Here is a 19,928-nt window from a genome sequence, read left to right as displayed (position 1 = left end):
GACTCAGAGAGACTGGACGGGCACATTCGGCCATCCCCCTGCCACTGGAATGTATGCCCACATACACAGGTGGGTACACACACGAGCTGATTGTGTGTGTGTGTGCACGCACGTGTGTACCTGGGCATCTGCGTACCCATCTTCTGGCCCTGAAAGGCGACCTAGCCTCTCAGCCTCCCTCTTCCCATCTGGAATATTACCATGAGGGTAGTGCCCGCCTCGGAGGGTTGTGGTGAGAACAGCAGAAACTGGTATCTATAAAGTCATAAGTGCTGCTGAGGTATAGCTTTCGAACCCAACAGACAGTGGCCTGTCCGGCTGGGCTTGAAGGGGAGGTATCTTTGGATAGATCATTTCCTGGGCTCCCAGCATTGGTCACACAGTAAAGAGAGGAGACAGGATGGAGCCCATCCAGAACCCCACAGCTAACAGCATTTGAGTGTCCGGGATAGGCAAGCCTGTGTGAACCCTTCAAGGTGGAAGGGCAGCTCTGTGGCTGTTTCTGGAGTTCTCTAGCAAGGACCACCTGCTATCTTACTCTCCAGCCTCCTCCACGGGTCCTTGTCCTCTCACCGTGTCTCTGCCTCAGTCTACCCAAGGGGAATGAGCAAACCCAATGTGCTCCGTCCTTGCTCAGGAAGGCCACACATGGTGGGGAAAGGGGAGTTTCCACCTTCTCATTTTCCCCTGCGCGCACGTTTCGTTACGTCGGCCTCAGGGATGACCAGACAAGAGAGCGGGCAGGAAAGAGCAGTGGGCGTGGCTTTGAAGGGGCATGAGGACCCAGGTCCCTCCCCCTGTTTGGCCATCCTCTGGTCTGCTTCTATCCAAACTCCTGCCGCTCACCTACCCCCTTAGCCATGTTAACCTTAAGGGAATCACACTTGTTCCAAGTCACCTAAAAATAGATTTTCTTTAAATCAACTTACTTAACTGTCATAAGTGGGCTCATCCTAAGCTCATGGTTCCCAGTCAAGGCTATCTTGGATCTCTGGAGGACATTTGGCAGTATCTGAAGACATTTTTGGTTCTCTCACCTTGGGGTGGGGCGCTTACTCCTGGCATCTGGTGGGTGGACCCCAGGGATGGGGCTAACTGTTGTACATTGCACAGGCCGGCCCCCCCACAGCGGAGAATGGTCTGGCCTAAAATGTCACCATTGTCGAGGATGAGAAACACTATCACAAGGAATGATACTGGTGAAACCACAAGCGTGAAATCACATGCTAGTTCAATTTTTTTTGTTTGTTTGGCACAACATTAAAATAAATATGAAACTAGTAACATGTAAAAGTTCCTTTTGAGTGCCCCCCCCAAATCATTTGCATGCACTCTCAGGGGTATGTCTGCCCCTCTTTGGAAAACAGGGCCCTCCCCAGTCTCCTCAGTGGATTGCCAGAGAACTTCCCAGGTGTGGTTTCAAAGGATGGCCCTTCTCCTCTTCATCATCCCTCCTTCCCCAGAGGAAAACTTAGTAGATGCTGGAGAGCCCCTGGGCACATGGTCTGTGTCCAGAATTCTGGAAGCCAAATCTTCTCTCCCAGGATGGGGCGGCTACACCCCAGATAGTTCTGTTCTTGGCCCTCTGGTATCCTTCACTATGAAGAACATCCAGTCAGCCCTTCAAAACCTCCCCAGGAAAGAACAGTCACATGCTGATGGCTTTGGCTAGCATGCTGTGAGGGGGACAGCTCACCCCCACACAGGGACCCCTCTTGGAGTCACACCCGTTAGCCCGAGGGCGTTGACCCTCCATGCACGGCCAGCCATGGCACGAGACGGGCCTTCTGCGTTGGTGCCGTGCCATCGGGGAGATGACTCACTTTGTGTCCACACCATTCCGTCAGCCTCATCTGGTCCTTGGTCTTCGGGGAGCCTGTAGGCTGTTGTTGTCTTTCCCGAGTTCTAACTTCCTGTGTGAAAGAGGCTCTGGAACCCATCCAAAGTACTGATGTTTTTCTGTAACTGTTGGCACAAGCCCGTGGCCAGATCTTACTCTGTGCTGGGCCTCCGTCCATCGTGGGACTCACGATGGGACCCCATTCAGCTGCCCACAGGCGGATCAGACAAGAGGGGCATGGATGAGTTTTCTGGCAGAAAGTGGTGCCCCAGATATTACCCATATGGCAGGGGCAAGACAGCAGATGTGGCCGAGCTTGGCAGACCCAACCGTGCAGAGGCAGGCAGCAGATGTGTGAGGCCTGGGTCAGCTCCCACTTCTCCCCCCCCACCCCCCCAGCCCCCTTCGCTCCTAAGAAAGGCATTAGCTGCTCCATCCTGGAGCACAGGTGCCACGGGGAGGCCTGTCTTCCAGAGTTCACTGTGAGCTGTGGCTGTACATCACGTGTCTGTGGCTCAGCCCTCGCAGGGCCCCTTCCCTCTGCGCATGCGTGGGGTCCTCACCCAGTCCTTGGCAAATCTGTTCTCGTGCAGCCGTTCGGAGGTCAGGGAGATAGACGGCTGGGCTGCTAAGGACTCCTCTGCTGCTCGTTGGCTGGAGCATCGCAGACCTCTGCATGTGTTGGCGTCAGCAGAACCCGCTCTGCTTAATGGCCAGATTAATAGAAGGAGGAAGCCTAGGAAGGTTTAAATCCCTGGTGTCAGCCTTCCCTCAACGGGCTGCCCCTGGGGTGTACCAAGGAAGCCCTGACGGTGGTTACCCAGGAACCAGGGGACCGAGAGATGAAAAAGCAAGTGTGAAAGGAGTTGGAATGTGGTTGGCAGCATTCCCATGATCCCCTCCCTGGCACTGACGTTTCCCGTTTGCCAAGAACTGGCTCCTCCCATTGAATCCCAGATGCCGTCATTCCGTAGGTGTTCTCATGATACCCATTTTCCAGATGAGGAACCTTAGGGTCACAGAGGTTAAGTAACTTGCCCAGGGTCACCCTGGAAGCTCAGAGCTTTGGTGAGTGTCAAACTCAGGGTCAGAAGATCCCAGAATCTATCTTCTCAACCTCTTATTTTTCCAGAAAAAAAAAGTTGCCTTGACTAGTAGATTTGAAATAGCTCAGGCAAAGCTGGAAAGGAGGGGCTTGATGTATACAACCCCAAGTCTAGATAGATAGATGGATGCTTTGCACAAATATCCCCAGATGTACTTAGATAAATAGGTGGAGAGGCAGATGGATGATAGGTGAGCAGATACGTAGATAAATAGATATAATGTTTTGCACAGTGAGTAATTCTTTGACAGATAGGTTGCCACGAGGCTTGTAGATAAAATGGTTTAGGCAGCGGAGCCCGTAGAAAATTTATTTTAAAACAAAGATGAAACCTCTCCTTGCACATCAATAGTGTTCTGATAAATTTAAATGCTCATTATTTGATTCTCTCTTTCTCATTGATCCCCAAGATGGTTTATCATTTCTGAATCTACTCCAATTTGGCAAAAGGCCTCTTGTCATTTAATTTTAGCCTCTCTGCCTGCCTTATCTTTCCATTCTGCACACACCCCGCCCCGCCCCGCCCCGCACCGAACAGCTTCACTGTCAATTAGTTAATAGCCTCTACTCAAATAGATGCCCTGGGAGTTGTAATGAAGGAACTCTTAGTTGGAGCAAAGATTTGTCAATCTGGGTATTTGTAAAGTTGGCTGTGCTTAGAAGGGAGCAAGCCTTCGTTTACGTGGAGATTTCTCTCAGGACCTGAAGATCAAGGGCATCAGGAGGAAAACTCCTGATTACTTGGTGTTCACCAACCCACCAGGTACTTGAATGTCTTTGATCAACTAACGGGGAGTATAAGAGGAGGGAGTTAACTATATTCACTTTCTTTAAAGATGATGCTGGGACCATGAGGATGGTGAGCGAAGCTCAGGAAGAAAGTGAGAAGTGGGTAGAATGAAATTAATACTTTAGAAATTATGCCTATGCAAATTCATTCATCCGTTTGCTTATTCTAATAGTACTGGGGGCAGGCCTTGTGCGAGATGCTAAAGATACAGCCATGGACCGGACAGAAGGTTCCTTGCCCATGGAGCGCCCATTCTGGTTGCGGGAGTCCATGAATTTCTGAACAAATAATTTCAGGTAGTAATAAGTGAACAGAAGTGGACAAACAGTTTTGTAAGCAGGGGCAGCTGGGCACCGCAGAGGACCTTGTTCAGGGAGGGCTCTCTCTGGAAGTGAGGTTCAAGCTCAGGAGCCGAGAGCTCACAGTTGAGAAAGTGTTACAAGCTCAGAGACCACAGTGATAGCGTTCGGAACATTTTGCATATTATATCTGGATTCCTATGAAAATAATGCCAGTTTTCCTTAGAATCAATTAAACCACTAGCTCCTTCGAGCTCCTTCAGGGCGTTCATGTCATTAGAATGTCAAGATGAATAAGGAATTACCTTATCAGGCCAGGGTGAAGGGAAAGGACTGGCAGGAGGTGGGGTGATCGGGGGGGGGGGAGAAGGTGCTCGAATTTGGAGCCGGCCCGTCAAACAGATGTCCAGTGCGTCTCGCCAGGGTCAAAGGAACTTTGGATTTTATAATGCGGTGCTGATAATGGGGACTTATGTGAGAAATCTGGCTAACAGTTACCATTAGCTAATTGGCTGGCTCATGTTCTGCTGAGCTAAAGCCTCAGACGAAACCAGCGGCTCGCAACTGGGGGGTAAATTCACCAGCCGTGCCCAGGGGACATTTGACAATGTCTTGAGACATTTTTGTTATGACTCGGGGGCGGGGCAGTGCCACGGGCATCTGGTGAGTAGAGGTCAGGGCTGCCGCTAACCCCCCCCCCCAAATACCCAAGAAAGAATTACCTGCCCCCAAAATGTCCGTAGCGCCAAGGGCGAGATACCCTAGCGCACCCCTATTTGCTCTGCAGACAGCTCATTTTACGAAGATAACCCCAGTCGTGGAATTGTGACCATGTAGAAAAGGGTATTGTCTTGTTTATGTTCCAGCGTCCCCCTCTCTGGTTAGTATCAGCCTTCGCCCGCATCCAGGCTCCAGCCACGACCCATTCATCCCCCAAAGTCCCTGGGTCTGTGTTGACAGTGACCGAGTAGGCACGCAGAGTAATGACTCACGACGCGTGTGAGCGTGTGCACAGCTAGGTAAAAGGGAAAAACACCTCTCAGAGATGGTTTCCTGAGAGATTTATGGCTCAACAGTGCAGAGAATATGCAGTGGTGAGAAAAAGATGAAAACGTAGCTACTTGGCTCTGGTTCAGAGAGGGACTGGCCAAGGCCCCTGGACCAGTGGAGCAGGCTTTGCAAATAACTCGATTTTGAGGCCTGGTTCCTTTCTCCCAGGCCGACCACAACCTCCTCTGTGCAAACTTGTCTCTCCCGAAGCTCTTTTCCCCCACTCCCCTGGGGATAAAGCAATTGCCGTCGACTCGCTTCTCTTCCAGCTCCGGGCTTCGATTAACCTTTTCCTCCGTGGAGAGCGGTTTTTGGAGTAATCAGGGAGCTTTTGAATGGCCCTTACCTGAGTCTCCAGCCCATTAATTCTTATGGTGCCCAGCATCTGTTGAGAGGACAGCAAGACCAAATTGCTTCTCAGCCCATCTGCTTTCCTCCCACTAGCCTTGGTGGGGCAGAACCTCTCTGGAGCAGACAAGGCTGGTTTTGAGACAGGCTAAGTCCCTCTACTGCGATCTTTCCCTCTGGCTCTGGCTTCCTGGATCTCTCTTCAGCCCCGGTGGGGCTTGGAGCGGGGAGGTGACCAACTGGACCCCTGCCTAGGCAAAGGCAGGGAGGCTGGACCCGGGCAATGGAAACATTCTCAGGGAGGATTTGCGGTCCTCCGGCCCTGGGCATCTTTCTAGTCTCTGTGACTCAGGGTAAACGGTGTGATGCAATATTCCACAAATAGCAAGTTCCCCAAAGCCCAGCCACATGTACCGTTTCAAAAAATAGATCGTGTTGAGATCACTGTCCCTCTCTTCTTGGTGGGAGTTGACTTTGCCAAAGATGTTGAAGGTGTGAGTTTGGCCCTTGACTTGAGAACACTTAGAATCATGACTCTTGTCAACAGTGACTAATACACATTGAATATATGTTTATTCTGAGTGGGGAACTGTACATGGTACACGTATTTGTAAATTTAGCATTTTTAGCTAACATTCGTTAAGCATGCATAGTATGTGCTGGGCACTCTTCTAAGTAAGCTCTTGGCATAGATTCGCTCACAAAGATTTCCACAAGTGTCCCCTATGGAAGGTGTTAACGTCCTCCCCATTTTCCAGACACACTGAGGCACAAAGAGGTTAAGATAACTTGTCCAGTAGCTAACAAGTGGGACAGCCAGGATTTGAACCTGGCCATCTAGCCTTTATCTGTCAGGTCATGCAACCCCATGAGGCAGGTGCTAATCTTAGCCCATTTTTCAGATGAGTCAACTGTAAGGCCCAGAGAGACCAAGTCTCCTTTTAAAAGTAACACAGTAAGTGGTAGAGCCTGAATTAGAAATACCATCTCCTTTATTGCTTTGTTGCTGAGATATAGTTTAAATATAGAGATTAGATCTAAAGATAAGAGCTAGGTGTGCAGATATAAATATGGTTGTAGACCTCTAATTACCTAATATATATGTAACGTACAATGTATACATTATAATGGATATATTCTATATCAGATGTAATATATATTAGAAAAGTATAATTCTATAATCTATATAACTCTAATCTCTATCCAATTTATGTCCTATCTTTTTTTTAAAGACTTTATCTATTTGTCAGAGAGAGAGAAAGTGTACAAACAGGGGGAACGTCAGGCAGAGGGAGAAGCAGACTCCCCACTGAGCAGGGAGCCCGATGCGGGGCTCGATCCCAGGACCCTGAGATCATGACCTGAGCTGAAGGCAGACGCTTAACCGACTGAGCCACCCAGGCGCCATAATATACGTCATTTCTAATGTATATATACATTATCTTGTATAATGCATATATGTATAATGTACACAGTAGGAGCTATACGTGATATAGATTAGATATGGATGTAAATGTAGATTAGGTAGAGATTAGATGCAGTTAACAGTAGGTACACATGGAGATTGAGAGGGAGATCACTCACCTGGCAACCCCAGGCCGACGGGTCTGGAAATACGCGTCCCTGTGGAGTCAAGTGCAGGTGACAAAGAGGAGCTCCAGGCTGTGGGCGGCTTCTCCCTGCAGAGGGGAAGCAAAGTGGCCACACGTTGGCAAGCAGACACCCATTTCCCTTCCCGCAGACGCGGCTTCCTACAGAGACTCCCCGAACCCCGACTTCAAGCGCGCACCGAGGCAGAAGCCCGCCCGCCGCCGTTCAGCCCGCTGGGCAACAAGGCCGTGTCACCAGATTTGCATGGAATTACAAGCCGAAGGCCCAGGGAGGCGGCAGCGCAGACGTTTGGTATAAATATCAAACGGACCAGCATCTTTGAGGTTTAGTCTGTCTTCTCCACAGGGTTTTTGGGCAGCGCTGTGCAAACCAGAGAGCTTAAAAAGAGAAGGTTCCGGTGCTAGAGTGTTCAGGCTGGGTTTTGAGGTTCTAGTTATCAAGGTAATTCAGTCAAGAAAATCGCTTTTCACATGAAAGGGCAGCGTGACAAAGTCCAGGTGTAGGAAGGACGTAAAAATCAACACGCAGGGCCCAGACTTGCAGAATTTAACGGAAGAGGGCCTCGATGCTGTTTGCTATTGGTGTGTTTCCTCCGTACCTCGGACGGGGCTAAGCGCTTCGTACACGTGATCTCATCTAATCCTGACAGCAGTGCTTGGGGGAGGGGACCCTCGTCCTCCTTCCTTGCAGGTGAAGACCCAGAGGCATTGAGAGGGTAAATACTTGATCTAAGACCATCACGCTCTTGAGGGGTCCAAATGAAGCGTGTTGGGGGTCTTCTGTCCCCTGCCCCCAGCAGATCCACGCTCTGCCCTTCTCCTCCTGTCTTTGGGCCCCCAGAGGCTTGACCTCGATGGGGTTCATCCGTATGGACTTGTCCTTGCTTCGGCTAAGGGGAGGCACTGGTGGGAGCCGGGAGGGTGGGAGGACAGTGGGATGGGGGTCATTTTCCGTGTCTGCCGCTGTGGGCCACAGCCCCCGGAAGGGCTGTCCTGTAGAGCTTCGTTCTTCAGGATCCGGTAACACCGTTCCCCAGGGTGTTGCCAGCTCCCCACCATGCTAGCCCTGCTTTGTTGCCCTTAGGAAGCGTCTCTTTTTAAAGTCTCCCCCATGATTCCCTAGGGGAGTAGCCTCTCTTTCCTTCGGGAACCCCACCCTGGCCATGAAGCTTGCCTCCAGGCCCTTGCTAACACAGAACTGCCGGGGGGGGGGGGGGGGAGCACTGTCCTTTTCATGTCCTGTTTTGGTGCGGGGCGGGGGGGGGGGGGGGCCTGTCTTCAAACCAAAGGAAGGCCCCAGAATGGATGCACAGGAATGGTGAAGCTAGTGAAACAGAATGCCCAGTTGTGGGTATAGGAGTATTTTTCTGGGCAGTGGATCATAGCTGTCTTTCTGTTGGTGACAACTCCCCCCAAACTGAGACACAAACATTCTCAACACCACTGTGCTAAATAAAGCATCAGAGGATCCACATATGTGAGAAGAGAGGCTCCAGACGGGACATTTTGCTCTGAGTCTCAGCACTCACTCACACCCCTTCTGTCTGTCTTGGCTCCAAGGCCAGGAAGGGCTGCTTCACGTGGGGAGGGACTCAGGTCTAGGGTGACAACATGGGGGGGGGGCAGGCCATCCACCCCTTCCGGCAGCCCCAGAACAGACAGACAGACAGGAGACAGATTCTTCTTGCCAGCAAGCAAGGCCTTGGCATTCTCGCCTTTGTTCTCTGTCACACCTCCAGGAAATCGAATCATTTTAGCATTTGAATCCGTTTTCTCAGAAGTGCCACCACCCCTCCTTGGGCCTCTGAGAGCCACCGGGAGGGTCAGCCGTTGCCATTTCTCCAGCCCAGCAGGTCCTGGGGGGGGGGGGTGTCCTCTCACAGTGGGACGGAACAGTGAGCTGCCGCCCCAACTCCCTGCAACCCTCCCGCTGCCTTCAATTGCCTTCCTGAGCAGGAACATCTTCTTAATAATGATAAGCCCTTCTCATTTTCTTCTGGGAACTGTAGCTCTGATTTTTTTTCCACTGCAAGGAAGAGGAAAGGAGGAAGCATGGAAAACTGGAGTTTGCTCGGCACAGGTGCCAGATGGGTGGGGCCAAGGACAGTTGGGCAGTTTCACTGTCCCCAGAAGGAACACCCCAGCCAACTCAGTGCTAGCAGAGAGAAACTCCAGCTGTAAAAGGAGCCTAAAGCAGCTCCTTTTCCAGATGCTGACTGCCCCAATTTATAATTTGGCTCCGGTTAATGGGAAGCAGGAGGTGACTTTTTCATTATGTGGCCCTAGACCCAAAGTTCTACATGAGCCTCCTGCTGAGTCTCTCCCACTGGCCCATGGTTTTTGTTTTGGGATTTTTTTGGGAGGGGGGGTGGGGGGAGAGGAGAAAGGGAAAGGGGGGTTGGAAGATTTTTGAAAAATTGGAAGGTCACTGGGCCTCTAGAAGTCAGCTAGTAGCAAGGAGCAACTTTCCCCTTTGGAGGATCGAGAGTCCCCACGCAGCTTCCTGCCAGGACCGTGTTAGTAGCCCCGAAGTTGGAGTGTGGACAGGGTCTCATCACTCCTGCTCTTCTGTTCCCAGCCCGTAGGTCATGTGTGGGTCTCCTCCCCCCAGAGCCACCTCCTTCCTTCCTGATCCACCAGTGTTGCTCTGCCAAAGCGTCCCTGACGTTTTGGACTGGATCATTCTTCCTGGGGATGGGGGCTGGCCTGTGCCCTGTAGGATATTTAGGAGCATCCCCGACCTCTACCCACTACCCCTCCCCAGTCGTAAGAACCAAAAATGTCTCCAGACGTGGCCACAGATGTCTCCTGGGGGTAAAATGCACCCCAGCTGAGAACCACCGGCGTCACCAAGTGTGGTTTGCAGGGATTGTGTGCAAGTCAGCTCACTGTCAGGGCGCTTGTCAGGATGAGGTCAGGTCCACTGGTTGGGCACCTTGCTGTCAGGGTCATTGGATTTTAAGTTTCTGCCCTCACATGACCTCCTTTGGGCTGGGTTATAAGCAAATTAGCACCTGCCCGGCCTCTCAGTGGGGATGCGGTAAGATACAGAGGAAAGCTCAAACGTTTCTTCTTCCACTGAAAAACCAGCAAACCCTGAAGCACAAGAGGGTTGGGGGGGGGGCCCTCGATGCGCTCCTGGGGGATGAGACCCCAAGCCCCAGGTCTGATCCACGGTGGCGGGTGGACTGAATCCCGGGCACGGCCCCAGAAGCCCGTCCCCTTGAAGACCGCAGGCGCGGGGCTGGCACATGGGCCGTGGCTTGGCTGTCTCGGGAGGGTGTGGGCTCGCCTGACCCCCGGAAATAGTCTGCGGCTTTGGGGCCGTCATGTGCTCTAACCTGGCTGGTAGTCGCTCCTGGTTACTGGATCCTCACTGTGCTGCCTTCAGACAAGCAGCTCTTTACTCTCTCCAGGCCGTGAAAGAGTCCTGTGTGCGGAGCGTCAGCCTCAAACAAGCGGGCCGCTGTGTGCTATGCGGGCTGTTAGATGTTGGCGTGTTACTTTGTCCTTGGGTGATCCTCCACCCTGTGTTCTGAGGGCAGCTGTGGCTGGGGACGTATTTGGTTTTAATTTCTACTTATTAATCAGTTTTGGGGGGGTGAGGTCTTTTTTGGGGATTTATTTTTCATAGTTGTTATTATCAATAGTACATTGTATTATTTTGTTACGTTACTGATTAATTCATTCACTGAATATTTATTGAATGCTTTCTATGTGCTAGACACTGTTTTAGGGGCCCGAGGTATGGCAGTGAGCAAGATAGAAGTCCCTGACCTCATGAGCTCACATTCTAGATAGACTGTAAATGAGAGATGTGTGTTCATATGTTTGTATCAGATGGTGACAAGTACTAAGGAGAAAAGTTAGGCAGGAGACGGGTGGGCCAGGCCAGGTCAGTCAAGAAGGGGCGGCCCTTCGACTTTGGTGGGGCCAAGGAGAGTGTGGAGATGAGGGAGTGTTCAAGCAGAGACCTAAAGAGCATGAGTAGGTGAGCCCTGCAGATAGGTAGAGGAACCGAGAGCAACCAGTGCAAAGGCCCTGAGGTAGGACGTGCTTGGCATGGTCATTCATTAGGAGCCGGTATGGGTAAAGCAGGAGTGAGCAAGGGGAAAAGGCGTGAAGGTGAAGCCAGATCATTAGGATCTTGTTGAACTTAGAAAGGCAAGCCTTCAGACGATTTTGAGCAGGGAGTGACATGGTCTGACTTTGGACAATGGAATGGGTGCCTGCCGTGCTGAAAGGGCACTGTAGTTGGTTAAGGGGAAGAGCGGGGAGATGGGGGAGGGAGGAGGCCATCACAATATCCAGAGCAGGGCAGCGGTGGTTTGGACCCGGGTGTTAACCATGGAGGCTCAGAGAAGTGGTTTGATTCTGGATCCTTCTGAGGGCAGAGCCACGGAACTTACTGTGGATTAGAAGGATGTAGAACAATACAAGCACGCGATCAGAAATTTTTTAAAAAATCACATAATACAGGGAGTGTCAAGTGAGAAGTCAAATTTCCTGTACCCCTCTCCCCAGTCTTCAGAGGTAGCAACCATTAACCTTTTTCTCCTTTCTCTTTCCAGATTTTGCTTTGCATATTAGCACGTGTGGGGTGTGTGCATAGACAAGGATTTTATTTGTTTGCATGAGCTGGAATCTAATGAAACATATTTTATAACAACTCACGGTTCCTTTCTCTGTGTCTTAAACTCATTTCATATCCACACATACTGCTCGTCCTTACTATTTTGAACTGCCTTCTGATTTGTCCAGCTCGTTACCCAGCGCTCAGCGTGGTTTCTCGTGTGTAGAAACTATTCATTAAATACTAATTGAATGAATTCTTTCATCGTTTATGTCACTGACTTCCTGTTGGTAGACATTTAGATTTTTTCTCTTTTTTTTTTTTCTGTTAATGCTGCCACTCTCGTACACACAACTTCTCAGCACTGAGTGTGTACATGTGTAGGGTGAAGGACTGAATTTGGGATCATGACTCAAAGGGTGTGTGCATTTGACATTTGGACAGACGTAGCTGAATTCACCTATACAGAGCTTTCTTCTGATCACTTCTCAAAGCGACTTCCTGTTTTCACTCTCAAACGCAGTGGTAATTATCAATCTCTCAGTCTTCATCTCTGTCAAGCCGATGGGGTAAAAACACTATATTGCTGCTTTGATTTGCATTTCAGATAGGAAGGGTTGGAGTATTTTTTTTTTTAAGCGGTATCTGTTGCTTTTTCCTGGGTGCCGGAGGATGCCTCCTTGGAGACGTGATAAATAAGACTGGCCTAGCCAGCCACTGTGCTAAGTACTCTCCGAGTGTTGACTCACTTAACGTCCCCATGAGCCCTGCAGAAGGAGGTCCAGTTCATATCCTCACTCTCAGACAATGAAACTGAGGCGCGGAGAGGAGCAGATTCAGTGTCGCCCAAGGTCGTGTATCCTGTGGACAGGAAGTGGGGAGCTGGTATTTGGACCTAGGCAGAACTCTTAACCACCATGCCTTGCAGATCGGTGGATTTGGTAATAGCCGTGACCCTCTTTGAGGGCTCAGCCACGCTGATATTTTGGAAACAAAAGCAAAGCGTTCCTGGGCTTTGGAAAGCAGATGGATTGGACGCTGTTAGGCTGTGATGCCTGGGCTTGAGGCCCCAGCCTGTGGTGTGAGTGCTAGAGGCAGAGCCCTGTGCGAGGTGCCTGCAAGACATCCGAGCTCCAGGCACATTCAGCCACATACCCGAGGCCACGCAAGAAGACGGCGTCACCTTTGTCAGACTCGATCACACTGCCTCCTGACCAAGTCCCCAGCTGCACTGCAGAACTGGGTCTGGGGCCATCGGAGGAACTGTCAGGAGTTAGAACTGTGCATTGGATTAGACAGATGGACAGAGGGATAAAAGACGACAGATAAATAGAAGGAAGGAAGGTAGATGATTAGATGGATAAACACCTCGTGTCAGTTCGTATAAAAAAAAAATCCCTACTTTTACACTGACCACTTCTTCAGATACTAGGGATTGGGTGATGAAGGACCCAGGGCCCTGTGCTCAGGGAGCTCACGTCTAGAGCATGGCATTTGAATCTTTTCTGTGTCATGGACCCCTTTGGCATCTGGAGAAACCTGTGGCGCCCTTCTCTGAATAATATCTTATTTTTTAAAGTTTTTTTCCACCTCCCACCCACTTTTTAAAAATAACATTTTAGGGGCTCCTGGGTGGCCCAGTTGTTAAGCATCTGCCTTCGGCTCAGGTCATGATCCCAGGGTCCTGGGATCGAGCCCCGCATCGGGCTTCCTGCTCGGCGGGAGGCCTGCTTCTCCCTCTCCTGCTCCCCCTGCTTGTGTTCCCTCTCTCGCTGTCTCTGTCAAATAAATAAATAAAATCTTTAAAAAAAAATAACACTTTAAATGCAAAAAAGTGCATGGGATTACAAAGTTAAGCAGTTACATTGAAGTGCAGCTATCAAAATATATATAAACATAAAAAATGTGTGCAGTAATAATGCATTTGCATCTTTATTAACACATTAAGTAACTAGATTTGGCTGCAGGTCTAATAACTACCGTAATTTTGAAGTAGTGACAAGTATAAATAATATTTTGAGCATCTGCTACCAGAGCAGTGTGATAGGAAAATATCTGTAATTTCCATGGGTGTCAGTCTCAGGTCTCGCAAATCCCCCTACAGTCTGGTGCCTACATTGGTAACTGAAGGACATGCCAAATTTAAGTTAGAGTTAGTGCAAATAATGATGAAAATCAATATGTGTTTAGAACCCTCAGAATTCTCTCCACAGACCCCCCCCCCCCAAGCCCAGGGACACCTCTTTGCCTGATGGAGAGACAGATCATTGGAAGATGGTGTGTACTCACTGAGTGAAATGGTGAACAGGGTCTCCCACGTTATACCAATGCTATGTCTCCCTGTCTTTCTCTGTCCTTCCCCCCCCCCCATCATTTGGAGATGAATTATTGTAAGATCAATGGACTTTTGCTATTTCTCCCTTTTGGGGCATTATCAGGTCTGTGATAATGTAGGAGTAAACAGTAGAACCCGGAATAATCCCGGAAGGCTTCCTGGAGGAGCTGTTGCCCACACCATATCCTAAAGGGTGAATGACAGTTGGCCAGGAGAGGCAGGGACAAAGGGACGCACGGAGCATTCCCAGAGAAAACAGATGAGATAGAATGGGTCCCATCAAGAAATCACAAAAATGTGGTGTTAATGAAGCACAGTTGGAGGAGACGAGAACGGCAAGAGACTGTTGAGCTAGGCACAGGCCCAGGTAATAGAAGCCCATCAGAGAGCTCAAGATTCACCTAACAGGCAATGGGGCCCGCCCTGAAGGTTTTTGTGCTGCAGAGTAGCGTGGTCCGAGGTCCGTTTGGGAGCATCACTCTGGCTGCCATGTGGAGAACGGATTGGAGAGGTGAGTCTGGTGGCAGTGGGACAGAGTGGGGACGTTCAGCCCAGAACCCCAACGAAGGTCTGAACTGGAGCAGTGACAGTGGGAAGGGAGAGGAGAGGACATATTCGAGGGGTTTTTAACACATAGAATGGACAGGGTAGGATTTGGGCAAGTGGGGGCAGGGTACAGAGAAAGTTGGGCTAGGAATGCATGAATGAAGGACGCGTTTGGTGGAAAGACGAAATTCTCCCCGGGCACGGGAGGTGGGGCAACATCTTGTGAGGTTGTCAAAGGAGCAGGTGGAGTGGATGAGGCCCTCCGGAGCCCCTCACCCCGTTTTCCCTGCTGGGGGCGGGGGGGGCCTTCCTTGGACTGAGCACTGTGGAATCTTGCACCCAGGAGCTTGGGTGGAATTTCAAGTTCAGTCTCCCAGGAAGGGATGGAAGCAACAGGTAGGAAGAATTAAACCCCTTTTTAAAAGAAAAATCTGCACTTTGTGGGGATTTATATGCCTTTCTGGGTCTGAATAATTTTTTTTTTACAGCTACAGCTGGTGTTACATATGACCTTATAAAATGCCATGATAGCGTCTAATGAATATCGTATTGCGGAATATATGACTTTCTTTTCCAAGGGCTGTTGAAGGCACGATCTCTGGTTCTGTAGGCAAGGAAGTCACATTGCACTCCATCGAGAGACAGAGAGAGCAGGCGAGCGTCCTCTCTGGGACTGCTCTTCACTGTCAAGGTTTTCGGGGCCCCAAGGAGGCAGCCACTGGCTGGGAGAAGGCTGATCTCACACACCTGCAAAAGCCTCTGTGTTTGGGGGATGTCAGCTCAGCTGGATCAGAGATCACGCTGGCCCTTCCCCCCTCCCTGTGGAATTCAGCCTGGCTAGACTTGCCTGACCAATTTAGAAGTTGACCTTTTACAAGGTATGTGTGTGTCTCTGGCAGCTTGGGTTGCCCTGGGAGAATTCACACACTCTCCAGAGGGGGATGGGCTTCCCGTGGTGTCAACATCCTCTCTCATTGGCCTTTGACTACCCACCTTTTCTCCATTCCCATCCCCCTCCCCCTGACCTTGGATATCTGCATTTAGAATTTGTCTTCATCCAGGAAATAGGATTTCCCCCCCCCACCGGAAAAGTGCAGTCAGAGGACTGTGTTGGGAAACAAGAGGGAGAGGCACTGGGGGCTTCGGTTAATTGTTTTCGGGTTAACTGGGAGCTAGGAGAGCACTATTGTTTGAATCCTTGCTTTTAAAATACTTCCCAAGGGGTCTTTCCGAATTCCCAACGTGCTCAATCCACTGCTCGTACCTGAAAGTGCTTGTGGTGATTTAATTATGCAGGTGTCCGTTTCCTGTCTGCATGGCCGGCTCTGCGCCTTTCTCCGCGGGGTGCACTCCACCTGGGGTGTCTTCCCCGCCCCCCTCCTACACAAGTCTTGCCAGCCCGCCAGGCAAAGCTCAGGTGTGTCACAGATGAGTCAGTGGTGCACAAGATCATTTCAAGCAGCGCATGAACAGACTTTAAAGAAATTAATAGCTGTTTCTTTTCCTGGTTATATCCCATGGCAAATTATATTGGTTTTCTTTTTTTTTCAATTTACAGGTAATGTTTCCTTTTTAAATTAGTTCATTAAAGAAAAATACAGATGAGCCGATTTTAGGAGCGTTGGTAAATAAAGAAAACTACAGATGCTCCCTGGATAGGGCAAAATTGGAAACGTTAGCAGATGAATGATTAATATTTGGGAAGGGTGACTCTCTTCCTGGCTCGTCCGCAGCAGTGGGTAACTCCTTCATTTTTCTGCCCTCCGTTCTGTCTGTCATCCTGGTACCTGCCTCACAGGATGGTCAGTCCTCCTTCCGGGCAGCAACAGCCGAGTTCTACCAGATCCATTGGTAGTTGATTTTTTTTTTCATGCAGGATTTATCACTGCTCCTGTTTGACGGCAAGCATCTTTGGGGAAGGCCTTTGTGGTCACCATCAAACTCCACCCGTTCCTCGGTGGTTAGCAGGAAAAAGGCTTTTTTGAAGAAGTTATTAACTTTATTTTTTTCTAAAGTGTGAGTTCTTGCAAGTGAAAGGTGGAGCGAATACTCGGGGTATCGCAAGCGATAGGTATCACTGAGAAAGAGGCAGGGAGTGGGGTGGGGGCTGCTTTTCCGTGAGGAAGGGCCCTGGGGGTGGAGAAGGGCCCTGGCAGCCCCCGCCCCCCTGCAGGTCCTCATAGACCCAGTTGAGCCTGAGATCAGCCTGTTAATTGCATTGAGCCAGTTGGGAGAAGACACTTAGCAAGCAAGGAGTTGTTGAGTGGTGACCGGTTTGTTGGAAATGCCCAGAATCAGCATTCTAAATAGCCACGTCAGGCTTCGTTCCAAGTCTGTGCTGTCCAGCGTGGAGGCCACCAGCTGTGCGGCCCACCCCCCCCCCCCAAGCTCTGGAAATGCTCTCTAGGTGTGGGAAAGACCGAGTACAACCCAGGCAACATAAAATAGTGCATTGATACTTCTTCGTATTGATTATGTGATGAAATGATAATATTCTGAATATATTGGGTTAACTAAAATAGATTATTCAAACCCATCTCTCCCATTTCTTTGCCTTTTTTTTTTTTTTAAACATTGCCTCCAGAAAATTTCCAGTCACATGTGCAGTTCTCACGATGATAAAGTGGGCTGGATCAAAGCTGAACCTGAGAAAAGCTAAGAAAACAATTTTTCTTTTTAAATTACTGGTTCCTCCATCCCTGAGCTCGGAGTCTCCTGGGAGGAAGCAAAAGGAGATCTCTGTGAATCGATGGTTCTGGTTAGTTGGGTTCAGTTAATCAGGGTTTCACCTCTCCCCAGGTGCGTGAGCGCTGTCTGCCCCTGGGGCGGCTTGCTGGGGCTTCCTCCGCGGCTCCTGCCTGGGCTCCACGCGGAAGAAAGGTGGAGGCTGCAGAATTCAGAGCTCCTGCCACCAGACAGGTGGGAGGGTGACAGTGGGATGGGGAAGGAAGAAGGACCGCTTGGTGGCCCTCAGAGCCAGTCTGGGGCCGATCTGAGGTTCTGTTAGTGAATTGCAGGGTCCACAGTTCCCACCTCTTGGGGCGCTGAGCAGCTGTTTCCCCTGCGGGAAGCACTTGACAAGGCGAAATCTCAAGGGGGCTTTGCAACAGTCCGTTCTCTGGATGTCCTCATCGGCCTGCCTTTCTTGGGGAGCACTGTGGTGTGTGAGGGAGCGATTCCTGGCCTTCATGGGGATGGCCAAATATCCAGCAGGGGACAGATGAGATGGACAGCAGTGTATTAGTCACATGTAGTCAGTCTGAGGGAGGACGAGGCCACATGCCGGGTGGGGTCCCAGGCTGGCGGGGGGCACGAGGGAGAGTTGCACTTGGAAAGGCAGTGAACACCCAGGGTCTGTGGGAGGCCGACTTAGTAGTGTCAGGGTGAGGTGACCGCTGCCCCCCACAGGAGGATGTGACTGTCTTGTCTGAGTAATCCCGAGGGCTGGCAGAGGATGGAAGGCCGCTCCTCGGGGATAGGCAGGAACGGTGCCTGGTCTCTGTGACACAGAGGGTTGTTGGGCCAGGGGACCTTATCCGAGGGATCACAGTGGGCACGGGAACTTACATGTAGGCTGAGGCCCTCCTGGTTGTCCCCAGATGGCGAGGCAGCACGTAGGACGAATTCTAGCCCTAACACCACAGTACGGTGGGGAGAAGAGTAGATAGTGCGGTCTTCATATCTGCCTTTGAATCTTTGCTGCTCTGCTTATTAGCAGCTCACCTCTTGGATCCTCAGTATGCCCGTCAGTGAAATGGGGATGTGAACCTCTCCCATGTGTGTATGTGTGTGTCTGTGTCGGTCTGTCTACAGATCCGATACACTGCTATTTCTCTTTTCCAGAAGGATGATTTAATCCCTGCCCTCCCCCCTCTCCCCCCGCAGACAACAACACATCCACAATCAAACCCAAGGCAGCGTTTAATGAAAAACGTGTCAGTTGAACCAACTGAGTTCTTCACGCCAAAGGCTACATTGGCCCTCCATGTACTGTTCTCGCTGACTGAGGACTTGGTTTTGCCTCGCCCGAGGCAGACATTGGCTCATTCTGTTTCAGGGCCAGGGAGCCAGGCTGTTAGTTTATGTAATGCTAAGGGGACACAGCCTCCACCCTGGTTCACGCACGGGCGTCCGTGTTCCAAGGGCTTCACCTTGGCGTAGCGAAGGCAGCTGCCTGGGGTCGACGCATGCCACCCAGCACAGCAGCCCTCGGGCACTGTATCGTGGGTGCCCCTGCCTCCTCCAGAGGCGACCCGTCGCCTTCTTGGCTCAGAGACAGCCTCCCCTGCACGTGGAGCCAAGGGGCCCCGGGACTCCGGGGGGATCTCGGGAAGGGGGACTGGCCGGGACCTGGTTGAGCATAACCCCTCCTTCATGCAGCACAGTGGGGCATCTGTTCACTCTTCGCTTGCAGATAGACGTTGTCTTTGTCCAAAGACAGAACCTCATCCCGGCAGCTCAGGGGACAGTTCCCCAGCCTCCTCGGTGCTCACTCGCCATCTGATACATGCGTTCCTTGCTCCTCCCGCACCTTGGTGGGGATGTTCTCCATGGAAACCCCAGCCTTGGTCTCCTCATGGGATCCTAGAGTCACTGTGCTGAACATTTCGGGGGACTGAAGTGCAGTGGTGCTTTGAGCACTGTGGGTGGTGATATTCTGGAACCCAGCAAATCGCCAGCAAAATTTCATAATCCCAAGTTTGGATCACCCCGTTCCTCAGCTCCTTCCAGGGGATGAATGGTTGGGGAATGGAGAATCTCAAGAACCTTGGGTAGCCCAGCCTATCTGTTAGCTTGTTTGCAGTGGTCTGTTTATATGTGGGAGTGTTTTTTTGGCAAGTTCGTAGATGGACAAACAGTTCTTTAATGCTTTGTGTCAGATGTAGTCGCTGCCGTCATGCAGCTCCCAAGCCGTGTGTGTGTGTGTACACATAAGAGTATCTGCATAGACACGTAGTTTTGTGTAGAGCTGTCTTTAACAGAGCAGTGAGCATTATTGACCACTATGTCAGGCGCTGGGGCTAATACTGCTCTCATTTAATCCCCACAACCACAATGGCTCATTCAACAGAAATTGCTAGAACACCGACTAGGTACTAGGCACAATGCTAAGTGTTCAACATTTTAAGGCAGAACCTTCTAGAACTTATTAACTCTATTTTGCAAATGAAGTAACCTAAGCTGAGTGGTCAGGTGCCTTCCCTGGGGTTATACATCCGGCAAGTGGCCAAGCTGGGGCTTGAGCTGGGTAGATTTCTCAGTGGGCAGATTCACGTGTGTCTGTGTTTGCACAGGTCACAGACTCAAAGCCAGGGGTGGTTGGTTTTGATAGTATACTTCACCCCTCTGGCTCCAATATCTACTTTCACGAGTTTCTGTTTCCTTATCAGTAAAGCAGTTGATGATGTCTGTCTCCCCACCTTGTGGAATAT

The 19,928-nt window shown here is 50.6% G+C and overlaps 1 protein-coding gene across 1 annotated transcript in view; it reads left to right on the top strand.

The window, feature by feature from the left end:
• Positions 1-19,928, top strand: part of XYLT1 (xylosyltransferase 1) — a 299,369-nt gene that overhangs the window by 89,561 nt on the left and 189,880 nt on the right. The window lies entirely within an intron of this gene.

The sequence above is a fragment of the Halichoerus grypus genome, chromosome 6, assembly GCF_964656455.1.
Source record: "Halichoerus grypus chromosome 6, mHalGry1.hap1.1, whole genome shotgun sequence".
Classification (NCBI taxonomy): domain Eukaryota; kingdom Metazoa; phylum Chordata; class Mammalia; order Carnivora; family Phocidae; genus Halichoerus; species Halichoerus grypus.
The sequence above is the reverse complement of the archived record's forward strand: the minus strand, read 5'-3'. Positions and strand labels throughout refer to the sequence as shown.